This window comes from Nycticebus coucang, chromosome 24, assembly GCF_027406575.1.
Source record: "Nycticebus coucang isolate mNycCou1 chromosome 24, mNycCou1.pri, whole genome shotgun sequence".
NCBI lineage: Eukaryota > Metazoa > Chordata > Mammalia > Primates > Lorisidae > Nycticebus > Nycticebus coucang.
In genome coordinates this window covers 427,596-451,870 of record NC_069803.1, presented here as the reverse complement: position 1 = coordinate 451,870, position 24,275 = coordinate 427,596, and the positions used below count along the sequence as shown (strand labels likewise).

Below are 24,275 nucleotides of genomic sequence, written 5' to 3'. Positions count from 1 at the left end.
TTGACTAATGAGAAGTATGTGTATTCAGTTTTGTTGGGATGAAATGTTCTCTAGATGTCTGCTAAATCCAAATGTTGGATGGTTGGGTTTAAATCTAAAGTTTTTTTGCTCAGCTTCTTGTTGGAGGATCTATCCAGCACTGCCAAAGGAGTGTTGAAATCTCCAACTTTTTTTTTCTTTTTTTTTTATTGTTGGGGATTCATTGAGGGTACAATAAGCCAGGTTACACTGATTGCAATTGTTAGGTAAAGTCCCTCTTGCAATCATGTCTTGCCCCCATAAAGTGTGACACACACCAAGGCCCCACCCACCTCCCTCCTTCCCTCTTTCTGTTTCCCCCCCCATAACCATAATTGTCATTAATTGTCCTCATATCAAAATTGAGTACATAGGATTCATGCTTCTCCATTCTTGTGATGCTTTACTAAGAATAATGTCTTCCACGTCCATCCAGGTTAATACGAAGGATGTAAAGTCTCCATTTTTTTTTTTTTTTTTTTTTTTTGTAGAGACAGAGTCTCACTTTATGGCCCTTGGTAGAGTTCTGTGGCATCACACAGCTCACAGCAACCTCCAGCTCCTGGGCTTAAGCGATTCTCTTGCCTCAGCCTCCCGAGTAGCTGGGACTACAGGCGCCCGCCACAACACCCGGCTATTTTTTTGTTGCAGTTTGGCCGGGGCTGGGTTTGAACCCACCACCTTCAGCATATGGGGCCGGCGCCCTACTCACTGAGCCACAGGCGCTGCCCAAGTCTCCATTTTTTTTAATGGCTGATTAGTATTCCATGGTATACATATACCACAGCTTGTTATCCATTCCTGGGTTGGTGGGCATTTAGGCTGTTTCCACATTTTGGCGATTGTAAATTGAGCTGCAATAAACAGTCTATATCGAAATCTCCAACTATTATGGAGCTGGAGGAAATCAAGTTGCTCATGTCTTTTAGAGTTTCTCTTATAAATTGAGGAGCATTCTGGTTGTGTGCATAAATATTCATAATTGAAATCTCATCATATTGATGATTACCCTTAACTAAGATGTAGTGACCATTTTTATCTTTCTTTACTTTTGTTGGTTTAAAGCCTATTGTGTCAGCAAATAGAATTGCATCACCTGCTTTTTTCTCATTACCATTTGCCTGAAATATGGACGACCATCCTTTCACCCTGACTCTGTATTTATCTTTTAAGGTAAGATGTTACACTTGTATGCAGCAAATATCTAACCTGAGTTTTTGTATACAGTCAGCTATCATGTGCCTCTTTAGAGGACAGTTTAAATCATTCACATTAATGGAGAATATTGATAGCTCTGGTAAAATTTTGGGTATCAAGTTTTTTGAAACTCCAGTGGACAGTGTTAGTCCTTTCTCCATTGTGGAAGTTGGAGTTTGATCAAAGTTTCTGAGTGAGTTCTTTTTTTGGTAGAGGATTGGGGTGTCACTATGGAGGATAGTTCTGAGAATATCCTGGAGAACTGGTTTGGTTATGGCAAATTTCTTCAACATATGAATGCCATTAAAGTATTTAATTTCTCCATCATAAATGAAACTCAGTTTATATGGATACAGGATCCGGGGTTGAAAGTTATTTTGCTTTAGGAAAGTTATTTTGCTTTAGGAAATTAAAAGTCGAGGACAACCCTCTTCTGGCTTTAAAAGTTTCAGCAGAGAGATCTTCAGTCATTCTAATATTCTTCCCTTTGTAGGTAATAGATTTCTTGCGTCTAGCTGCTTTCATTATTTTCTCCTTCATATTGACACTAGTGAAGTTAATTATGATATGCCTGGGGGATATCTTGTTTGGATTGAGCTGTGCTGGAGTTCTGAAACTGTCTGCTATCTGGATTTCAGAATATCTTGACATATTTTGAAAATTCTTTTTCATAATTTCATGAAGGAGGGCCTCTGTTCCTTGCAAGACCACTTCATCACTTTCAATGATTCCAATGAGGCGGATTTTAGCCTTCTTCAAATTGTCCCAGAGCTCTCTGAGAGAATGATACATTTTTGCTCTCCATTTCTCGTCTTCTTGGAGAGTTTGGGAGTGTTCAAACACCTTGTCTTCAATGTCAGAAATCCTTTCTTCTGCCTGCTCCACTCTGTTACTGAGGGATTCTACTGTATTTTTCAGATCTTTGAGGGCTGCAAATTCTTGCTTCAGTGCATCGAAATCTTTGGCGGTTTTGTCTTTAAATTCATTAAATTCTTGAGACAATGTTTGAATTTCTCCTCAAATTTCTAATTCTGACTTTTGAATTGCTTTTCGGATTTCTAAGTCCAGATTTTTGTCCATTCAATTAATCTTGTTTGCAATCCAAATTCTGAATTCGATTTCTGACATCTCGGCCAGCTGTTTATCAATGGGATCTTCAGCTACATCTGCCATATCTTTCCTTTGGGAGTTGTTGATCTATTCTGGTTATTCATGTTACCAGAATTTTTCCACCGATTGCGCGCCATGATTACTTTACACCGTTTGATTTTTCCCCTGGAGCCTTGTCGAGGATCTGTGCAGTGCTACAGCCTGAGATGTTGGGGATCTATTTGATGTGGTGGGGCTAAGTGGCTCTGTCTTGTTTTCAGCTGATCTCTGTTCACCCCTAGTGAAACAGTTACTCTGGGTTGAAGTATCAGCTGTGGAGTATTACCAGCAATTAAGTCACACTACCCCCCACAGGCAACAATTGGAAAAGAAAATCAAACTTTCTTACAACCACACACCAGGACACCATTTGAATAGTCCTCAGGCAATTTTCTCAGTTCAAAAGGTCCAAATCAATTGTGTCAGTCAGCACCTGCCTCAGGTGGGAGAGTTTAAAAGGTCTCTGGCAACTGGAATGCAGGGGTCTGGTGACAACTCAAATATGACTTGCTCTGGTGCTCCGTGAAGTCCGGAGGACCCACCCAGCAAACAGATTAGTCTGGGAAGTTTGATACCTTCTTCCCCACCTTGAAGTTCTGTCACACCCAGTCACTGCTAGCCCCGCAGGGCTGTGACCCAGTCAGTTGTCTCCAGTGAGCAGATACTCCAGAGGTTTGCACCTGCCTAAATCACAAGGAAGTCTGTGTCTGCTCAGCCAGGCCGCTGCTCTCTGCTTCTATCCAGCAGGGGGTGGTGAGACCTGTCAACCTCGGGCACTTGATGGAGGCTGGGGGTGTTCACTTTGTTCCAGCCACGCCCTAGATTAATGTTACTGGCCTAACAGAACAACCTTGTTGGAGTTTGTTTCTGTCCCAGCTAAATTCCTCTGCAGAAAAGGGGCTGATTTGAATTCCCAGAATCTGTGCCTCAGGCCCTGTCTTTACTCCTGCAGGTTTTTATTTGCAGCACGGTTAGCTGTCAGCTCTAGCCTCCTGTCCTCCTTTGTCTATAGGCTGATGATCCCCTGAGGGCCGGGTGCGTCTTATGCTCAGTAGAGCGGTCTTCTTGGTCAGCCCACTCTGGGAGTTTCCTTGTTCTGCATGTGCTTTTTCTAGTTCTCGTGTTCCACCCAGGCCAATACCGCCTCAGGCAAACCCTTTACTCATGGGGCTTGTGTTTCAGCCCCAAATCTGTTCTGTGGTGGTTGCCATCTGAGAAGATGCCTGGCCTCCTTTGGTTGCCCAGGGAGACAGGGGGAGTTGCTTTGGGAAATCTGGGGGTTTGCCTTGTTGTTGCTAAAGACGGCTGCTGCTCTGTGCCTCGGGGCACTGCCACTCCGGTGTGATTCCCTCTCAGCTGACCATCATCTCCTCACTCCCGTGCCACAGAATCAGCTCTGACCAGCTGCAGTCCAGGTCCTGTCCACACCCCTTGAGAAATCACACAAGACTCTGGACTCCTGGGGGACAGGCCTCCAGACCTCAGAGTGAGAGTGGAGAGAAGTGCTGGGAGCTCAGAATTGCAGGTCGTAACACCAAACTCATTGAGACCAAATGATCAAATAAACAGATACAAAGGCTACCAGACACATGAGCCCGTAGATGCACAGACAGAGACACATGGACATACAGACAACACCCATGACAACAGCTACAAAAAACAACTACAATAAAAATAGTGATAAATGTAAAATAATTGGAAAAAAAGTGGTGTTCATAAAAAAGTTAAAAAATAAGAAAGGAGAAATTAAAATTAGAAAAAAATGGAAATAAAAATATGTCTATAAAAATAATAAATTAATAATAACTCCTCCAAGAAAATGGTGAGGAAAAAAACAGAACAAAAAAAAGAGAAAAAGAAAAAAAAGGCACCAATCACAAAAATATTATTCTTGTACATATGTAGAAATATACATCTGTATGTATGATGTAGGGATCAATTTTCGTAGGAATATATTTATAATGCAATATACTTTCTGGACACCAGGAGGTGCTGTGAGTAGTTTCCAGGCTTATACCTGATTCACAGTTTATACTGTTACCATGTAAGCACCCTACCTGGCCAATTGCCATTTTGGAGTTTTGTTAAAAGTTTGTCACCTAAGTATTGTGCAACCTCAGCTGCTCTGTTCCAGATGGCACTACTATCCGACCTCCCAACTCAGTGCAGCAGTCCACAGTTCACAAATCTTTCCACTCTGCTCCCACATTCTTCTGCAAACTGGCAACTGCAATCGGCTGTGGGGGAGGGTGTTGGCTGCTGGTGGCTCCGTGGCTGCTGACAGGTCCAGTGGCTAGAGTGCTCGGGGACCTTATTCTCAGTTTTGTGGTTCAGAGTCTCCCTTTTGAATCGGGACTTTTGAGTCCAGCCACTTGACAGTTTGCCATGCAGCCTAAACTGCCAGCCCCCTCCAACATTCCCCTCCAGGGATGCTCTGGTCTATTTAATCGCTCCTGTTGTTCTGGGGGAAGGCGTCTGCCATTTTGGATAGTTCAAAATGTCTGTTTCCTGGGTGGTATCCCTTCCCTTCAATTTTCCATTGGGTTGCCCAGCTCCCCGTGGTTTTGAGTGGCTCTCCTTTCGGGTGCCACCCTTAGCTCAGGAGTACATTTTTGTAAGTTGGTTTTTGCCAGTAATTGCAAGCTGCTGTCCTCTGTAAGGGAGGGGCCTGCCAGCCAGCATGGCCAAGCAGGGAAAAATCTCTACAACAGTCTGTGGTTTTAAATTACCCCTCATATACAACAATCTGCCAATTCGCTGAGTGTCTCCAGATGTCCGTCCACACCAATAATCCACGTGTGGGAAAGGTCCAGACCACTCTTCCTCTCACCTGATGACTTGGGATAGGTCGGCTACTCATCCATCCATCTGCCATCATGCTCTGCCTCCATCCTTTCCTCTTTATTAAGGCTTGCCATACTTTCTTGAAGTTGTTTCCTAATTGGGAAGGAGTTGCACAGTGAATGTACTATTTACTTGCTTTTACTTAAACATAAACATAAGGCAAGTTCTTATGAGAGGATATCTTTTTCTTAAACAATTTTCCCTATCAGTAAATATTTTATCACAAAACATTTTGATGTATTCAAGGCCTTGTTTAGCTAAATGAAGCAACATTGACATTTTTGAGCTCATACTTGACATGATGTACTCCCAAGTTGCCCATTATGCCAGTATCTAGTGTTACCACTGACATATTTCTAGAGTGAGAAATATTTTAAGGATGTAATGCCAGAAGTATGATATCCCATGTCTTATATTTTTCACAATGTTGATCTGTGTTTGGTGGAGAATGCAAAGTAATGTTATGGAAGGTGAAGTAAGTTCCTTGTTGCTATATGACATGAGTTAATGTTTTGTCTTCGAATATGTTTCCTTTGGCTGCCTATACTCAATTTGCAGAATCAATAGCCATACACAAGTGGAAGGTAAGGTTCATCTCGAGAGCATATGTATAGCTGCAATGCTTTGGTTTTCAAGACATTCTTCTTTCTTTAAAGGTTAAAAAACTTTGATCTTAGAGTAGATAATTCAAATATTTTTGACAAAAATGATTAGGAAATGTTGATACCACTTATTTTAATTATAAAGTACTTTAAACTCAATGTTGATGTTAATTTTAACAGAATTTATCAGAGAATCTTACCAAGGAGGATCTTAATGGTTCTTCTGGGAGTGGCAATTTGAATGGATACAAGACAGTACCCAAACAAGTAAAGGGTAAGCACTACAACTTACGGGAAATGTCATGTGAAATAATGTTTATTGAAGAACATGAGCACCAAAAACCACCTTGGCTTTTAGATATGTATGGTAGAAAAAAGAAAAGATGAAGCAAAACAGTGATAAATTGTATGTCTTCTCAGGTGTCAGCAACAGATGATGATGAAATCGAGAGTATCACTTAAGGAACGAATCTTTAGTCCCATCTCAATATAGTGCGAGAGCTGAGCAAAGGCAAGAAATCAGGAAGAGGACATCTTTACAAAAGGGGATGAAGAACTGGGAAAGCAGACAGTACAGGGAGTACATGGAGAGAAAAGGAGCAGATGGATGTAATGTCAGGGTGGTCCAATAAAACACTTCTTAAGTAAAAGGTAGATTAAAGTGTTAGGTGGGAAGAATTTAGTAAAATGAGCTTCCAGTGCCAAAATGAGTGAGACAAGTAGCACCAAAATCCATGTTCTCCCTGTGTTTCTCACTGTTTGGAAGCCATTAAGGGCTGAGGCCCCTGTCCATGCAAAGCTGTTTGATGGAGTGTGAAGCTGTTACGTGTATGCAATTTCATGTCATATAAAGTGATGTTTCTTCATAGCATATGGTTCAATTTTATGGAAGTGGATAGAACACAATGGGCTTATTCGTGGAGAGGTCAGGAAAGCTGTAGCCCAGTAACATTCCATTAGAAACATGGTGATTTTTAAATGCCATTTCAGTGTGGAATATGTGACTGGGAGAAAGTGGAGGCTATGTTCCAAGGGCTATTTTTAGGTAAAGAAATGTGGACTGATACTCTTTAAAGACCAGATATTCTCAAACATTAACAAATCATTGGGGACCATGTTAAAGATGCACATCGTGATTGAGCAGGTTTGTGATTCTACAGTCGTAATGCATTCTCATTTGTTTCCAGTACTGTTGGTCCTCAGAACGCCCTGAATAACTAGGGCGTAGAGTTCTCTGTAGAGAAATGTGTAGGAGGCGCCATTGAAGAGCATTTCCAACCTAGAATCAAGGGAAAGCATTATTTTGTTCTTATTTCTGAGCATGTTTCTAGCTGGAGGATAACAGTGAATGATAGAGAAATTGAAACACTAGATATATGATGTTTTGCTAAATAAAGAGGTAAGAGGTGGTGGAAATAATCTATCAAAAGAATGCAGATGGCAGATTGCAAGATTTTTTTTTTTTTTTAGCAAACCAAGAGGGCTTGTGAGTGGGCATAGAGGCAAGGCAGAAAGAAGTTAGTGAGCTAATTTCTCAGTTACTGATAAGCAAACATGAGAGAACTCAGTTCAGGTGGCTTCAGGAAATTTGCACACACAGAGAAGATTGGATGATTACAGCTCCAGAGATTACTGGAAGGAGGAGGAAGTGCTGGATTGGGGCAGAACACAGGGAGGCATTTCTTTTCTCCAGAAGGGTCAGGCATCTGAGATATATGTTGCATTGATACTAGTTAATCAGATCAGGTTACTTTGAACAAAGATGGCTGGATTTTTTTGCAAATGTTATTTTTTTTTCTACAAAGTAGTTGTTTCCTAATTCCCTTAATGTGAGATCTTCAAGAACACTAATTTTAGAAATAGTACACTTAGCATTTGATTCAATCTGTATAAAAGTAAAGTATACAAGCAAAACATGTATCCCCAAATATTCTGAAAATTTAAAAAAAGCCTAAAAGCTTATTTTTGCCTCTTATGAAATTTAATGTCGTGTCCAATGAATATTCTAGTGATTTTTGAATATAAAAATTCATTAACATCTAATAATTCTTTTTTAAAAACATTTTAACCTTCTTTTTTTTCTTTTTTTGTAGTTTGTAGGGCCAGAGCTTGGTTTGAATCTGCCACCTCTGGCATATGGGGCCAGTGCCCTACTCCTTTGAGCCACAGGAACCACACAACATCTAATAATTGTCTGGCCATTCAGTGTTTCCCTTTTGATAAATAGTTCACCATAGATAGCTCAGTATATGTAATTTCTCACATATACTCTTAATGAATTGTAATACCTCTTATATGAATTGAGAAAGAAAATTAACAGCACAAAAGTAGAGGACCTAAGAAATATTGGTATATTTGCGTCTCTTGTGGGTGTGGAAAAGCCAAATTTTTAAAACTGCTATTCTACAAGGGTCTAGCCATGCAGATCGATTGAACCCTTTCTCTAATGAGAAATGGATTATGCCCTCATCTGAACTGTCATCATAGCTGTGTTTCTTCCTAAATGACGTCCACAAACTGAAGAACTTGGCAGTTAATTGCAGCCTATTGTACAAATGATGTTTTGGGTTGTAGTAAAGGCATGCTGTAAGCTTCTGCCATTGGCCTTGCCTTTTATGCTCTCTGGGTCATGATTTGCTCCTCCAAATAAAGACCACTCTTCACTCTTCTGTATGTGCACTTTTCTATATGAGTGATTTTCATTTGAAACATAATCTCACTTTTGAAGTTTTAACTGCATATTATATTAAACTTGTATTCCTATTGTTTTCAGTTTTTGTCTGTTATGCTCCTGTCTGCCCATAAATCAATCAATCCACCAATAAAAGAGAGAAAAAGCAGCCTGAAACCTAAAGTAATTATTTTCTAAGCCCAGCTAGGGGGTTCAGCTCAATAGGAACTCTCCTCCACTGTATGTTTGGCTTTGTCATATTTACATTTACACTGTCCTTTACACTGATTGTACATTCTCTTTGTTTTTCAGTGCATGTTAAGACACAACCTCAGTATCAGGTAATAATATTCATTGTCTTGAATTATTTTCTGTACATTATGTGAAATTATGCTTTACTTATGATACAATTTGTTTCAAAGCTTACTGTGCGCGATGCTGATATAAAACCTCCTACTCCAAAGAAAGGAGTACAAAGGATTAAAGTTAAACCAGCTGCAACAGGTAATTTTCTTTTGTTGTTGTTATTCTGCCTCCCACTGTTCTCTGATTTGGCATCCCTGTCCTTGTTAGGGAATTGACATAGGTGAATTTGGTGACTCCACAACTTTCCAAGTGCTTCTTGGAATTCAAATCTTTACTTAGAGGAGAATTTCATGTTAACATCTCAGTCATGTTTAACTTTAATTATTCCATCTTACTGATTTTACACTAATGATACAAAGGAAGTCAGATGATCCAGTTAGTAGAGTGTGTTTGTGTGAGAGGGTATCCTTATTAGTAAAATAATTAATCACTCCTTTATGAATATTTTTTTTTTTTTAGTTTCTAATTTTTCATTTATTGAGAGACTTTTTTTTGGTAGTACATATTTATTTTGGTGAAATACATAAAGCAAGTCTGGCAGAATTGCAAGAGAAAGTTGCGAGTCTACAAACAATGTGGGAAATTTTTTTAAATGAATTTTCTTTTTTTTTTTTTTTATTAAATCATATCTGTGTACATTAGTATGATCATGGGGCACCAAACACTTGGTTCATAGACCGTTTGACACATTTTCATCACACTAGTTAACATAGCTTTCCTGGCATTTTCTTAGTTATTTTCCTTTATGAATATTTGGTAGACACAGTCTTAAAACCATGATCCTAGAGGGGAGACAAGATGGAGGACTGAAGCCAGCTTTCAACAAAGGCTCCCGTCCAGAAGGAGAGTTAAGGGACAGGAATTTAGTAAGTATCCTGGTGGACTTGAGCCTCACCAAGAGAGAAGGCTGAAGAACGCACATCAACACCGCTGAGGCAAGTTGTGATCACAAGGACGCAAACAAAAGATACAAAATCCACCACCAAGCGGACGGGAGTCCCCCTCCCCCATGAGACCGGCTCAAGAGCCCCACAATTGAACAAGCGGGCAGAAATTAAAGGCCCTCCCACTACACTCCACGGGAGAGACCTTCTAAAAACTGGACTTACCTCCCCTACTGGGGTGCTGTGGTGTTCTCCTGCCGGACATAGGGCTGAATAAAACTTTGGGAATCCTTTGCCGGTAACCCTGAATCCCCGGCGCTCCCCTCCCGCCCACTGAGGTCTGGAGGCCTGTCCCCCAGGACTTCGGATCCTTGGGTGATTTCTCAAGGGGAGTGGACAGTCCCCGAGTTGCGACTGGTCAGCATTGACTCTGAGGCGCGCAAGTGAGGAGAGGGCACCGGGCTGAGGGGGAGTCACGCCTCGCGGCACTTCCCTGCGGTGCAGTGTACCAACCCTCCCCGGGAATACGGGGCCCAAGACTGAATAAGACTCTGGCCTCCCCGCTGAGAGCTGAGAGCCCCTACTCTCACTCGGGGTCTGAGGGCCTATCCCCAAGGAGTTCGGCTCCTTGGGTGATTTCTCAAAGGGAGTGCACAGTGCCTGAGCTGCGTCAGGTCAGCGCTGACTCTGGGACACGTGAGCGAGGAGAGGGCACTCTGCTGAGGGGAAATCAAGCCTTGGCGGCACTTCCCTGCGGTGCAGTGCAGGAGCCCTCCCCGGACTGTAGTATTGCGTAAAACTGAATGAAACTCTAGCTTCCCCCCCAACACCCAATCGGGGTCTGGGGGCCCATCCCCCAAGAGTTCTGATTCTTGGGGGATGTCTTAAGGGGTGTGGACCCAGCACAAACTGCGGCCGTTCAGTGCTGACTCTGGGGCGCGGGACAGAGGAGAAAAGGGTCGCCTGAGTGCCCACACCAGAGCAGCAGTTCCCTGGAGGTAGATCAACAGCCGTTTTTTCTTTAACGGCAGAACGCTCACTTCTGGATATTCTGAGGCCACACCCCCTGTCTCCCTGGGCAACCAGAGGAGGCCACCGGCGACAGGGCTCACAAACACGGGAAGCTTCCAGTGCGGGGCCGACCCAGAGAGGTGTTCAGACGCAATTCTCCAGCAGCAAAGACGTTTGAACTCAAAACAGCCCGTCTCCTGTAGGCGACGACAGGAACAGAGACAGAACCTCACAAAGTTGTCTGTTCTGTTCTGTTCTGTTAGCAGCATCCATCAGGGACGGGGCTAAGCCTGAGTGAACACCTCCTTCCCATCACCTGCATCAAACACTCAAAGATGTCAGGCCCCATCTCCTCCTGCTAGATAGCGGCAGTCTGCGGGGGCCTGGCAGACTTCCTCGCGATTCAGGCAGGTGCAAACCCCTGGAGTGTCTGTTCACTGCAGGCAACTGGGTTAGCCATCTGCAGAGATACCAGTGACTGGGTCCGACGGAGGGGCAAAGTGGGGAAGGAGACGTCAACCTTCCCAGACTGCTCTGTTTGCGGGGTGGCTCCTCCTGACTCCACGCTGCACTGGGGTGAGCTGTCTCAGAGGAGTCACCAGGCCCCTGTGATCCAGTTCCCAGAGACCTCTTGAACCCTTCCACCTGAGACAAGTGCCGATTGAGACAGTTGACTCGGACCTTTTGAACTGGGCTAATAGACTGAGGACTTTCCAGGTGGTGCCCTGGGTGTGCGATTGTAGGAAGGTTTGATTCTCCTTTTCCAACTGGGGCCAGAGGTGGGCAGGCGGGGTGACTTAATTGCTGATTTTTTCACACAGCTGAGACTTCAAGCCAGAGTAGAAGTTGCAATAGGATCGAACAGAAACCAGCTGAAAACAAGACAGAACCACTTTGCTCCACCACACCAGACAGGGCCCCAGTTTCTCAGGCCACAACACTGTACGGGCCCTCGATAAAACCCCAGGGGAAAAACCAAAGGGAGTAAACCATGGGGCGGAATCAGCGGAAAAACTCTGGTAACATGAATAACCAGAATAGATCAACCCCCCCAAGAAAAGATACGGCAGATGTGATTGAAGATCCCATTCATAAACAACTGGCTGAGATGTCAGAAGTCGAATTCAGAATTTGGTTTGCAGACAAGATTAATAAAATGGAATTAGGAATTCGAGGAGAAATTCAAAAACTGTCTCAAGAATTTAACGAATTTAAAGACAAAACCACCAAAGACTTAGACACACTGAAACAAGAACTTACAGCCCTCAAAGATATGAAAAATACAGTAGAATCCCTCAGTAACAGAATGGAGCAAGCAGAAGAAAGGATTTCTGACATTGAAGATAAAGTCTTCGAACGCTCCCAATCTCTCAAAGAGGAAGAGAAATGGAGAGCAAAAACGGATCACTCACTCAGAGAGCTCTCAGATAATTCGAAAAAAAATAACATAAGGGTTATAGGAATTTCGGAGGCTGATGACGTGGCAGCCAAGGGCACAGAGGCCCTTCTACATGAAATTATGAAAGAAAATTTTCCAGACATGCCTAGAGAATCTGAAATTCAGATAGCAGACAGCTTCAGAACTCCAGCACGATTCAACCCCAAAAAGCCATCTCCCAGACATATCATAATTAGCTTCACTAAAGTTAACATGAAAGAGAAGATTCTCAAAGCAGCCCGGCGAAAGAAAACTATAACGTACAAAGGTAAGAATATTAGAATAACTGCAGATCTCTCTGCTGAAACTTTTCAAGCAAGAAGAGGCTGGTCATCAACTTTTAATCTCCTAAAGCAAAAAAACTTTCAACCCAGGATCTTGTATCCAGCTAAACTGAGTTTCATCTATGATGGAGAAATTAAATACTTCAATGACATTCATATGTTGAAAAAATTTGCCATAAGTAAACCAGCTCTTCAGGATGTTCTCAGACCTATCCTCCACAATGACCAACCCAATCCTATACCACAAAAGTAAACTCACTCAGAAACTTCGGATCAAACTCCAACTTCCACACTGGCGAAAGGATTAAAAATGTCCACTGGACCTTTGAAAAACTCGATACCCAAAATTCCACCAGACTTATCCTTACTCTCCATCAATGTGAATGGCTTAAACTGTCCTCTAAAGAGGCATAGGTTAGCTGACTGGATACAAAAACTTAAGCCAGATATTTGTTGCATACAAGAGTCACATCTCAACTTAAAAGACAAATACAGACTCAGGGTGAAAGGATGGTCATCCATATTTCAGGCAAATGGTAATCAGAAAAAAGCAGGTGTTGCAATTTTATTTGCAGATACAGTAGGCTTTAAACCATCAAAAGTAAGGAAGGACAAGAATGGTCACTTCATATTTGTTAAGGGTAATACTCAATATGACGAGATCTCAATTATTAATATCTATGCACCCAACCAGAATGCACCTCAATTTATAAGAGAAACTCTAACAGACATGAGTAACTTGATTTCCTCCAGCTCCATAATCGTTGGAGATTTCAACACTCCCTTGGCAGTGTTGGATCTATCCTCCAGAAAGAAGCTGAGCAAAGAAATCTTAGATTTAAACCTAACCATCCAGTATTTAGATTTAGCAGACATCTACAGAACATTTCATCCCAACAAAACTGAATACACATACTTCTCATCAGCCCACGGAACTTACTCCAAAATTGATCACATTTTAGGTCACAAGTCTAACCTCAGTAAATTTAAAGGAATAGAAATTATTCCATGCATCTTCTCGGACCATCATGGAATAAAACTTGAATTGAGTAACAACAGGAATCTGCATACCCATACAAAAACATGGAAGTTAAATAACCTTATGCTGAATGATAGCTGGGTCAGAGATGAGATTAAGAAAGAAATCACCAATTTTTTGGAACAAAATGACAATGAAGACACAAGCTATCAGAACCTCTGGGACACTGCAAAGGCAGTTCTAAGAGGGAAATTTATAGCACTGCAAGCCTTCCTCAAGAGAACGGAAAGAGAGGAAGTTAACAACTTAATGGGACATCTCACGCAACTGGAAAAGGAAGAACATTCCAACCCCAAACCCAGTAGAAGAAAAGAAATAACCAAAATTAGAGCAGAATTAAATGAAATTGAAAACAAAAGAATAATACAACAGATCAATAAATCAAACAGCTGGTTTTTTGAAAAGGTCAATAAAATAGATAAACCTCTGGCCAACCTAATCAGGAAAAAAAGAGTAAAATCTCTAATATCATCAATCAGAAACAACAAAGACAAAATAACCACAGACTCATCAGAAATCCAAAAAATCCTTAATGAATATTACAAGAAACTTTATTCTCAGAAATATGAAAATCTGAAGGAAATAGACCGATACTTGGAAGCACGCCACCTTCCAAGACTTAACCAGAATCAAGTGGAAATGTTGAACAGACCCATATCAAGTTCAGAAATAGCATCAACTATACAAAACCTCCCTAAAAAGAAAAGCCCGGGACCAGATGGTTTCACGTCAGAATTCTACCAAACCTTTAAAGAGGAATTAGTACCTATATTACTCAACCTGTTCCAAAATGTAGAAAAAGAAGGAAGACTACCCAACACGATCTATGAAGCAAATATCACCCTGATCCCCAAACCAGGAAAAGACCCAACAAGAAAAGAAAATTATAGACCAATATCACTAATGAATATAGATGCAAAAATATTCAACAAGATCCTAACAAACAGAATCCAGCAACACATCAAACAACTTATACATCCTGACCAAGTTGGTTTTATCCCAGGGTCTCAAGGCTGGTTCAATATACGTAAATCTATAAATGTAATTCAGCACATAAACAAATTAAAAAACAAAGACCATATGATTCTCTCAATTGATGCAGAAAAAGCTTTTGATAATATCCAGCATCCCTTCATGATCAGAACACTCAAGAAAATTGGTCTAGAAGGGACTTTTCTTAAACTGATAGAGGCTATCTACAGCAAACCCACAGCCAATATCATATTGAATGGAGTTAAATTGGAATCATTTCCACTCAGATCAGGAACCAGACAAGGCTGCCCATTGTCTCCATTGCTTTTCAACATTGTAATGGAAGTTTTAGCCACCGCAATTAGGGAAGAAAAGGCGATCAAGGGTATCCATATAGGGTCAGAAGAGATCAAACTCTCGCTCTTCGCAGATGATATGATTGTGTATCTGGAAAACACTAGGGACTCTACTACAAAACTCCTAGAAGTGATCAAGGAATACAGCAGCGTCTCAGGTTACAAAATCAACATTCATAAATCGGTAGCCTTTATATACACCAACAACAGTCAAATTGAAAAAGCAGTTAAGGACTCTATCCCATTCACAGTAGTGCCAAAGAAGATGAAATATTTGGGAATTTACCTAACAAAAGACGTGAAAGATCTCTATAAAGAGAACTATGAAACTCTAAGAAAAGAAATAGCTGAAAATGTTAACAAATGGAAAAACATACCATGCTCATGGCTAGGAAGAATCAACATTATCAAAATGTCCATACTACCCAAAGCAATATATACTTTCAACGCACTCCCTATTAAAGCTCCACTGTCATATTTTAAAGATCTTGAAAAAACATTACTTCGTTTTATATGGAATCAGAAAAAACCTCGAATAGCCAAGACATTACTCAGAAATAAAAACAAAACAGGAGGAATCACACTACCAGACCTCAGACTTTACTACAAATCGATAGTGATCAAAACAGCATGGTATTGGCACAAAAACAGAGAAGTAGATATCTGGAATAGAATAGAGAACCAAGAGATGAATCCAGCTACTTACCGCTATTTGATTTTTGACAAGCCAATTAAAAACATTCAGTGGGGAAAAGATTCCCTATTTAACAAATGGTGCTGGGTGAACTGGCTGGCAACCTGCAGAAGACTGAAATTAGACCCACACCTTTCACCATTAACTAAGATAGACTCTCATTGGATTAAAGATTTAAACTTAAGACATGAAACTATAAAAATACTAGAGGAGAATGCAGGGAAAACCCTTGAAGAAATTGGTCTGGGTGAGTATTTCATGAGGAGAACCCCCCGGGCAATTGAAGCAGCTTCAAAAATACACTACTGGGACTTGATCAAACTAAAAAGCTTCTGCACAGCTAAGAACACAGTAAGCAGAGCAAGCAGACAGCCCTCAGAATGGGAGAAGATATTTGCAGGGTATAACTCTGACAAAGGTTTAATAACCAGAATCCACAGAGAACTCAAACGCATCACCAAGAAAAAAACAAGGGATCCCATCGCAGGCTGGGCAAGGGATTTGAAGAGAAACTTCTCTGAAGAAGACAGGCGCACGGCCTTCAGACATATGAAAAAATGCTCATCATCTTTAATCATCAGAGAAATGCAAATCAAAACTACTTTGAGATATCATCTAACTCCAATGAGACTAGCCTATATCACAAAATCTCAAGACCAGAGATGTTGGCGTGGATGCGGAGAAAAGGGAACACTTCTGCACTGCTGGTGGGAATGCAAATTAATACATTCCTTTTGGAAAGATATATGGAGAACACTCAGAGATCTAAAAATAGATCTGCCATTCAATCCTGTAATTCCTCTGCTGGGCATATACCCAGAAGACCAAAAATCACAACATAACAAAGATATTTGTACCAGAATGTTTATTGCAGCCCAATTCATAATTGCTAAGTCATGGAAAAAGCCCAAGTGCCCATCGATCCACGAATGGATTAATAAATTGTGGTATATGTATACCATGGAATACTGTACAGCCTTAAAGAAAGATGGAGACTTTACCTCTTTCATGTTTACATGGATGGAGCTGGAACATATTCTTCTTAGTAAAGTATCCCAAGAATGGAAGAAAAAATATCCAATGTACACAGCCCTACTATGAAACTAATTTGGGACTCTCACATGAAAGCTATAACCCAACTACAACTTAACAATAGGGGGAAGTGGGAAAGGGGGGGGTGGGTAGAGGGAGGGGAATCGGTGGGATCACACCTGTGGTGCATATTACAGGGGTATTTGCGAAACTTGGTAAATGTAGAATATAAATGTTTTGGCACAGTAACTGAGATAACGCCGGAAAGGCTATGTTAACCACTGGGATAAAAATGTGTCAAATGGTTTATGAAGTGAGTGTATGATGCCCCATAATCATATCATTGTATACACTTATGATTTAATAAAAAAATTAAAAAAAAAAAAAAGAAAAACATTATTATTATTATTATTCTTTTTTTAAGACAGAGTCTCACTTTGTAACACTTGGTAGAATGCTATGGGCCTCAAACTATTGGGCTTACGTGATTCTCTTGGTCAACTTCCCAGGTAGCTGGGACTACAGGCTCCGACCACAATGCCTGGCTATTTTTAGTGACAGTGTCTCACTCTCGCTCGGGCTAGTCTTGTACTCATGAGTTCAGGCAGTTCACTGCCTCTGCTTCCCAGAGTGCTGGGATTACAGGTGTGAGCCACTGCTTCTGGCCTTGAATTTAACATTATTAACATTATTACAAACATTTAACATTATTAAAAAAAGAATTTCCCTCATATAAGTATGTTAGAAAGATAATGCAAATAAGTATTAGTGCCTGTAAATTGCCATATTTATTAAAAAGGAGAGTGACAAACACCTGGTATATTTCTATCAAATAATGCAAGAAGTATGATTGGCCTTTCTCTTTTTCAGAAAGCTTGATCTAAATGTAATTCTTTGTTAGGATGTTATGTAGTATGTTTTCTTTGTCTCTTAATGTTACTGTTTATGCTTCAATCCCTCTTGTAGAAAATGATTGATTTTACATTATGTATTAAAAATCCTAAAAACTCTGTAAGTAGGAGAAATAAATGACAAATGCAGATATTTTATTAAACAGCAATTGTTTTAGATATTTTGCAATTTGTATATTTCCTATTTGCTAAAAGGAATTATTTGTGTTTTTTAGGCCTACAAAGAGAACATCTAAGAACAAGAACAAGGTATTATTAAAAAATCATCAAACATGTCATTATTTGAAAATATAAAGTTAAAGTAAAAACGGAGTCTTTTGCTATAAAGACATTTCCTTTAAAAACTGATTAAGTAACCATAGCCATAGGTAAAAGTGTCATCCTTTTAGCACACATCAGTACTTTACAAAATATCTGTGGTTTTGCTCATATAAAAAATAAATAATTTTTTTCATTCCTGAGATACTTTACTAAGAAGAATATTTTCCAGCTCCATCCATGTAAACATTAAAGAGGTAAAGTGGTACAAATAATCAACACATGGAATCCCGAAATGGCATAAATGTGTTTATGATCTATGTACAAATGACTTATTAAAAAAGAAAGAAAAGAAAAGAAAATGGATAACTACCACTTCTGTACATTTAGACTATGCTGGAAACATTTGGGGGACATTTTGAAGCACTGTTCTTTATTTTATAGGTGAAAAAACAAATACACACTATGGATGACCATGATGACTTAACCTGGTCATCTGAGGGAGCCTCAGAGGATTATGAGTTGCCTTCCGTTAATTATAAGAATTTGACATTTCTTGCTAAACAACATGGAAAGCACTATAAAGGTAGGACCATTGCATGAGTGTAAGGCCTTTTTATGTGTCCTACAGTAGCATATGCATTGCTTAGCACTGCACCGTACAGCACAGATGTATTATGGTAACATTAATCTCAGAAATGTGCTTTATGTTCATGTAGAATGAGAACTACAGTATGTTGTGAACTCAGTCCAAGAGTTCTGAGAATCCCACTGTACTTCTCTCAGTGTGAATGGCACCCCCGTGTGTTGCTAACCCTACTTCTCTCTTACACTTTCCAAAGATCAAGTTGCCATTATCTCCCACTTGGAATGCTATGGTAACCTTAGAACTGCTTTCCTCACAACTCCATCTCCTGAGGCCATGCTCTACTCTGCAACCATTATATATATCATCAATCCTCTGTGAGTTGACCACTCAAGGGACTATAATGAACTGGTCAACACATGGAGATGGCCAACATAAGGAACTAGGCCTACTGTACAGATACATATGTTTGGTGCATGTGTGTCAACTTGAGGTCAAATTGAGGTGGTCAATGCAGGGAGGTGGTCAACTATGGAGGGCCTACTGTACTTTTAAAAATGAGGATCCCATCATGTTAAAAATCCTTGTTGAAAATACATCTACCACTTCTCATTATTATAAGATTAGAGATCTGAACTCTAGCATTATCCTGCTAGAGTTGTGTCTGGCTGTTCTTTCTCTGTGTGTTTCAGCCACTGTCTTAGGTGTTTGTTCCTGCTTTCAGTGGTTTCAGAAAGGCGTAATTAGTATATGAAGAAATGTGCAATATCGTAAGTTTTGAAATATACAAGTGAACCCATGGCCATAATAAGAGAGTTAACATATTCATCACCCACAGCACTCTCCTCCTGGCGTTTTACATTCCCTTATTTTAGAACCTGCTAAATTACTTTCCATACTATTCATAGTATTTGTACCATTTTCCATTCCTTACAGCAGTCCATGACAGTTCCATTCTCTCTGCATCCTCACACTCAGTATATCATTGTTTTTAATTTTAGACATTCTGATGTGCATGCATTGTGCATACTATTTTGGTTTCAATACACAGCATCCTAATGACTCATAATGTTGAGCATCCTCCCATGTGCATATTTGCCATCTGTACATCTTCGATGAGCTGTCTTTGCAAATTTCTTGCCATTTAAAAAATTAAACTGTTGTTCTCTTTGTTGAGTTTTAAGAGTTCTTTATATATTCTGGATACAGTTTCTTTACTAGCTTTGTTTTTTGCAAGGAATCTTTCCTGGTTTGCATTCCAAGGAATGTTTCCAAACGTTCCAAAAAATGTTTCCCAGTGTTCATTTTTTTTTTTTTTTTTTTTTTTTGTAGAGACAGAGTCTCACTGTACCGCCCTCGGGTAGAGTGCCGTGGCGTCACACGGCTCACAGCAACCTCTAACTCTTGGGCTTCCGCGATTCTCTCGCCTCAGCCTCCCGAGTAGCTGGGACTACAGGCGCCCGCCACAACGCCCAGCTATTTTTTTGTTGCAGTTTGGCCGGGGCTGGGTTTGAACCCGCCACCCTCGGCATATGGGGCCAGCGCCCTACTCACTGAGCCACAGGCGCCGCCCTTCCCAGTGTTCATTTTTTAATAGTATTCCAATGAATTCTGGTTTATCTGTTTGTTTAATAATGGCTTTTGTTTTGTCCTATTTAAGAATGGTCTACCTAGTGCAAGGTCACAAATAATTTCTCCTATGCATCTAAAAGTTTTACAGTTTTTGTTGTTACATTTAAGCTTGTAATCCTTCTTGAGTTCCTCTTTGTTCATGGTTTGACGTATGGATTTCAGTTCAGTTTGGGGATGTGGAAATCCAGTTTGATCATATGCCAAAAAAGCCATTGTTGCTCTGGTGCATTGACATTGCACCTTTGTTGAAAACAAGTTGTCTGTACACATGCTGGTCTGTTTCTGTATGTTCTATTGTGTTCCACTAATGTATAGGTGCTCCTCAAATATACAGCTATGTCCTGATAAAACCATCATAATTAAAAATCCATTTAATGCCCCCAATAAGTCCATCAAAAAGTTGAAAAATTCTAAGTCAAACCATCTTAAGTTTGGCTGCCATTGTACAAGTTGAGCATCCCTATTCCAAAACTCTGAAATATGAAAGTCTCCTAAATCTGAATTTTTTTTAATTTTTTTATTTATTCCTTTTTTTGAGACAGAGTCTCACTAAGTTTTGCTCAGTAGAGTGCCATAGCGTTACAACTGACAGCAACCTCTTGTGCTTAAGCAATTCTCTGGTGCCTCAGCCTCCCAAGTAGCTGGGACTCCAAGCACCTGCCACAATGCCTGGCTATTTTTTGTTGCTGTTGTCACTGTTATTTACTTGGCCTGGGCCAGGTTAGAAACTGCCACCCTCGGTGTATGTGGCTAGCGCCATAACCACTGTGCTATTGGCGCCAAGCTGTACATGTGAAACTTTTGGAGTGTCAACATAATACCACAAGTGGAAAATTCCATACCTGACCTCATGTACACAAACTTTCTTCATGCACAAAGTTATTCAAAAGCCTGTAGAAAATTATTCTCGAACTATTGCAAGATGTATATAAAACCTAGGTGTAATTTCGTGTTTAGATTTAGGTTTCATCCCCAAGATGATCTCATTTTATGTATACGTATGTTTCAAGATCTGAAACACTTTTGCTCTCAAGCATTTTGGATAAGGGACACTCAAGCTGTGCCTGTTTCATTTTTTCTAGTTACTAAGGGTTCATGCAATTCCTAAAAGCACCCCTTCAATTTGGCTATATTTTTCAGGGTTATTTTGGTGCATAAATGTTAGAATAGCTTGTCAATTAAAAACAAGTTACTGGGCGGCGCCTGTGGCTCAGTCGGTAAGGCGCTGGCCCCATATACCGAGGGTGGCGGGTTCAAACCCGGCCCCGGCCGAACTGCAACAAAGAAATAGCCGGGCGTTGTGGCGGACACCTGTAGTCCCAGCTACTCAGGAGGCTGAGGCAAGAGAATCGCTTAAGCCCAGGAGTTGGAGGTTGCTGTGAGCTGTGTGAGGCCACGGCACTCTACCAAGGGCCATAAAGTGAGACCCTGTCTCTACAAAAAAAAAAAAAAAAAGTTACTGGGTGGTGCTTGTGGCTCAGTGGGCAGGGCGCCAGCCCCATATACCGATGGTGGCGTGTTCAAACCTGGCCCCGGCCAAACTGCAAATAAAAAATAGCCAGTAGTTGTGGCAGGTGCCTGTAGTCCCAGGTACTCAGGAGGCTGAAACAAGAGACTCACCTAAGGCCTGGAGTTGAAGGTTGCTGTGAGCTGTGACATCACAGTACTCTACCAAGGGCAACAATGTGAGACTCTGTCTCTACAAAAACGAACAAACAAACAAAAAACAACTTACTGGCCTACTAGGAATTAGGTTGTGCTTATGATGCTTCTATAGGTTAATTTGGAGAAAATTGACTTCTTAACAATAATGAATTATTTCATTCCTGAATAAAGTGCATTACTTTATTTGTGAAGGTCATATTTAATTTTCTCAGCTAACATTTTGTGCTATGGAGTATATACGTCCTCCCTATTTTATTGCATTTATCTGTATTTTATGTTGTTATAAATGACATTTTAAACATTTTCGCTTTTATATTTTAATGCTAATTGTATTTGTACATACAGGTGATTTCTATATGTTGATTTTGTATCATCAACTTAACTCATTTATGACTTGTAGTACCTTCTTTGATAGATTCATTGAGATTTTCTAAATGGACTGTATGTTGTCAAAGCTTTACTTTCTCAAACTACTTTCTTCATGGATGTGGAGAAAAGGGAACACTTCTGCACTGCTGGTGGGAATGCAAGCTAATACATTCTTTTTGGAAAGAAGTTTGGAGAACACTTAGGGAACCAAAAGTAGACTTGCTGTATGATCCTCCAATTCCTTTCCTATATCCAGATGACCAAAAATCATTATACAACAAAGATATTTGCACCAGAATGTTTATTGCAACCAATGCATAATTGCCCAATCATGGATGAAGCCCAACTGCCCATGAATGGATTAATAAACTGTGGTATATGTATACCATGGAATGTTATGCAGCCTTAAAAAAACATGGAGACTTTAGCTCTTTTATGTTTACATGGATGGAGCTGGAACATATTCTTCTTAGTAAAGTATCTCAAGAATGCAAGAAAAAGTATCCAATGTACTCAGTACTTTTGAGAAACCAATATGCAATCACCCCCACTTTCATATGAAAGATAAAACACAACTATCGCCCAGAAGGAAGGAGGAAAGAGGAGAGTGAGGGGAGGGGAGGGGTCAGGTAATTTGGGGGGTTTTCAAGGGTACATGTCAAATCTATTAAGAGTAGAGTATAAATATGTCTTAACACAATAAGTAAGTAAGTGAGGTGAAGGCTATAGTAAACAGTTTGATGTAAGCATTCCAAATTATATATAAAATCAGCACATTGTACCCCAGAAATGCATTAATGTAAACAGTTATGATTTAAAAAATTGAGAAATAAAAAAAGATAGTAAATATTTTAAACCTGTTGTAAAACAAACTCTGATGTAGCTCATCAATTCTGTCATTATTGTATGAGAGTAGTCATAGAGCAGTCAATACAGACATTAATGAACATCTGCGTTATCATAAAACAAAGCTAGCTCACAGGTTGGAGTTCACTCACCCTAGTATGTGATCATGGTTGTAAATAAAGATCATGTTTTACTTCTTCCTTCCAATTAGGATGCCTTTGATTCCTGTTTCTGGCTCACTGTACTGGCCAGAATCTTCAGTGCAATGCTGAATGACAGCACTGAAAGCAGCATTCCTGTGTTGTTCCTGGTCTTAGAGAGAAAGCATTCAGTTTTCCCCATGACATCTGTTAGCTGAGTTTATCACAGGTGCTCCTTGTCATGCTGAAGAAGTTCTTTATATTCTTAGTTTGCTGAGAGTGTTTTTAAATTAAGAATGAGTATTAAATTTTTTCTCATGCCTCCATCTACTGATATGGTCCTATAATTCACTTTTGATTTGTAATATGGTGAATAACAGGGATTTTTGAATGTTAAATTAACCCTGCGTTCCTAGGATAAACCTCATTTGTTTATAAGGTATTATCCTTTTAATATATCTTTGAATTTTATTTGTTAACATTTGGTTTAGTTTTTTTAAAGACTTCATTTCTTTTAGAGCCATCTTATTTTATTTATTATTTCAGATTAATATGAGGGTAGATGCCTACTAATGGGATTGTGGGATCATCTGGAAGGTCTGATTTGAGTTTTTTGAGGATTCTCCATACTTCTTTCCAAAGAGGCTGCATTAGTTTTCACTCCCACCAAAAGTGTAAAAGCATTGATAATGAACTCCATTCTGAAAGACAGTCAACATAAACAGAGTTATGAGACACTGATACACCAAGGTTATGAAACCTTAATAAGGGGCTTATACAGTACTACCAACGTAAGCACACGGTTGTGAGTTTGTAAACTTAATTGTCAGGCTTCATATGTCATTCTGTGACTTTCTTTTATTTGCTCAGTATATATATATATATATTTTTTTTTTTTTTATTTATTTTTTTTGTTGTTGTTGTTGTTGTAGAGACAAAGTCTCACTGTACCGCTCTCGGGTAGAGTGCCGTGGTGTCACACGGCTCACAGCAACCTCTAACTCTTGGGCTTACACGATTCTCTTGCCTCAGCCTCCCGAGCAGCTGGGACTACAGGCGCCCGCCACAACACCCGGCTATTTTTTTGTTGCAGTTTGGCCGGGGCTGGGTTTGAACCCACCACCCTCAGCATATGGGGCCGGCGCCCTACTCACTGAGCCATAGGCGCCGCCCTATTTGCTCAGTATTTGTGAGATCAATCCATATTGACACAAGTATATTTGGTTTAATTTATTTTGATTTTTATAATATTCCATCACATAAATGCTGCAACATCAAAGTCTTTGAAAGCTGTTATGATACTCCTAATGG

General features: G+C 40.2%; 1 pseudogene; it reads left to right on the top strand.

The window, feature by feature from the left end:
• The window catches only part of LOC128576581 (putative ankyrin repeat domain-containing protein 20A3), a 156,479-nt pseudogene that overhangs the window by 72,544 nt on the left and 59,660 nt on the right, over positions 1-24,275 (top strand).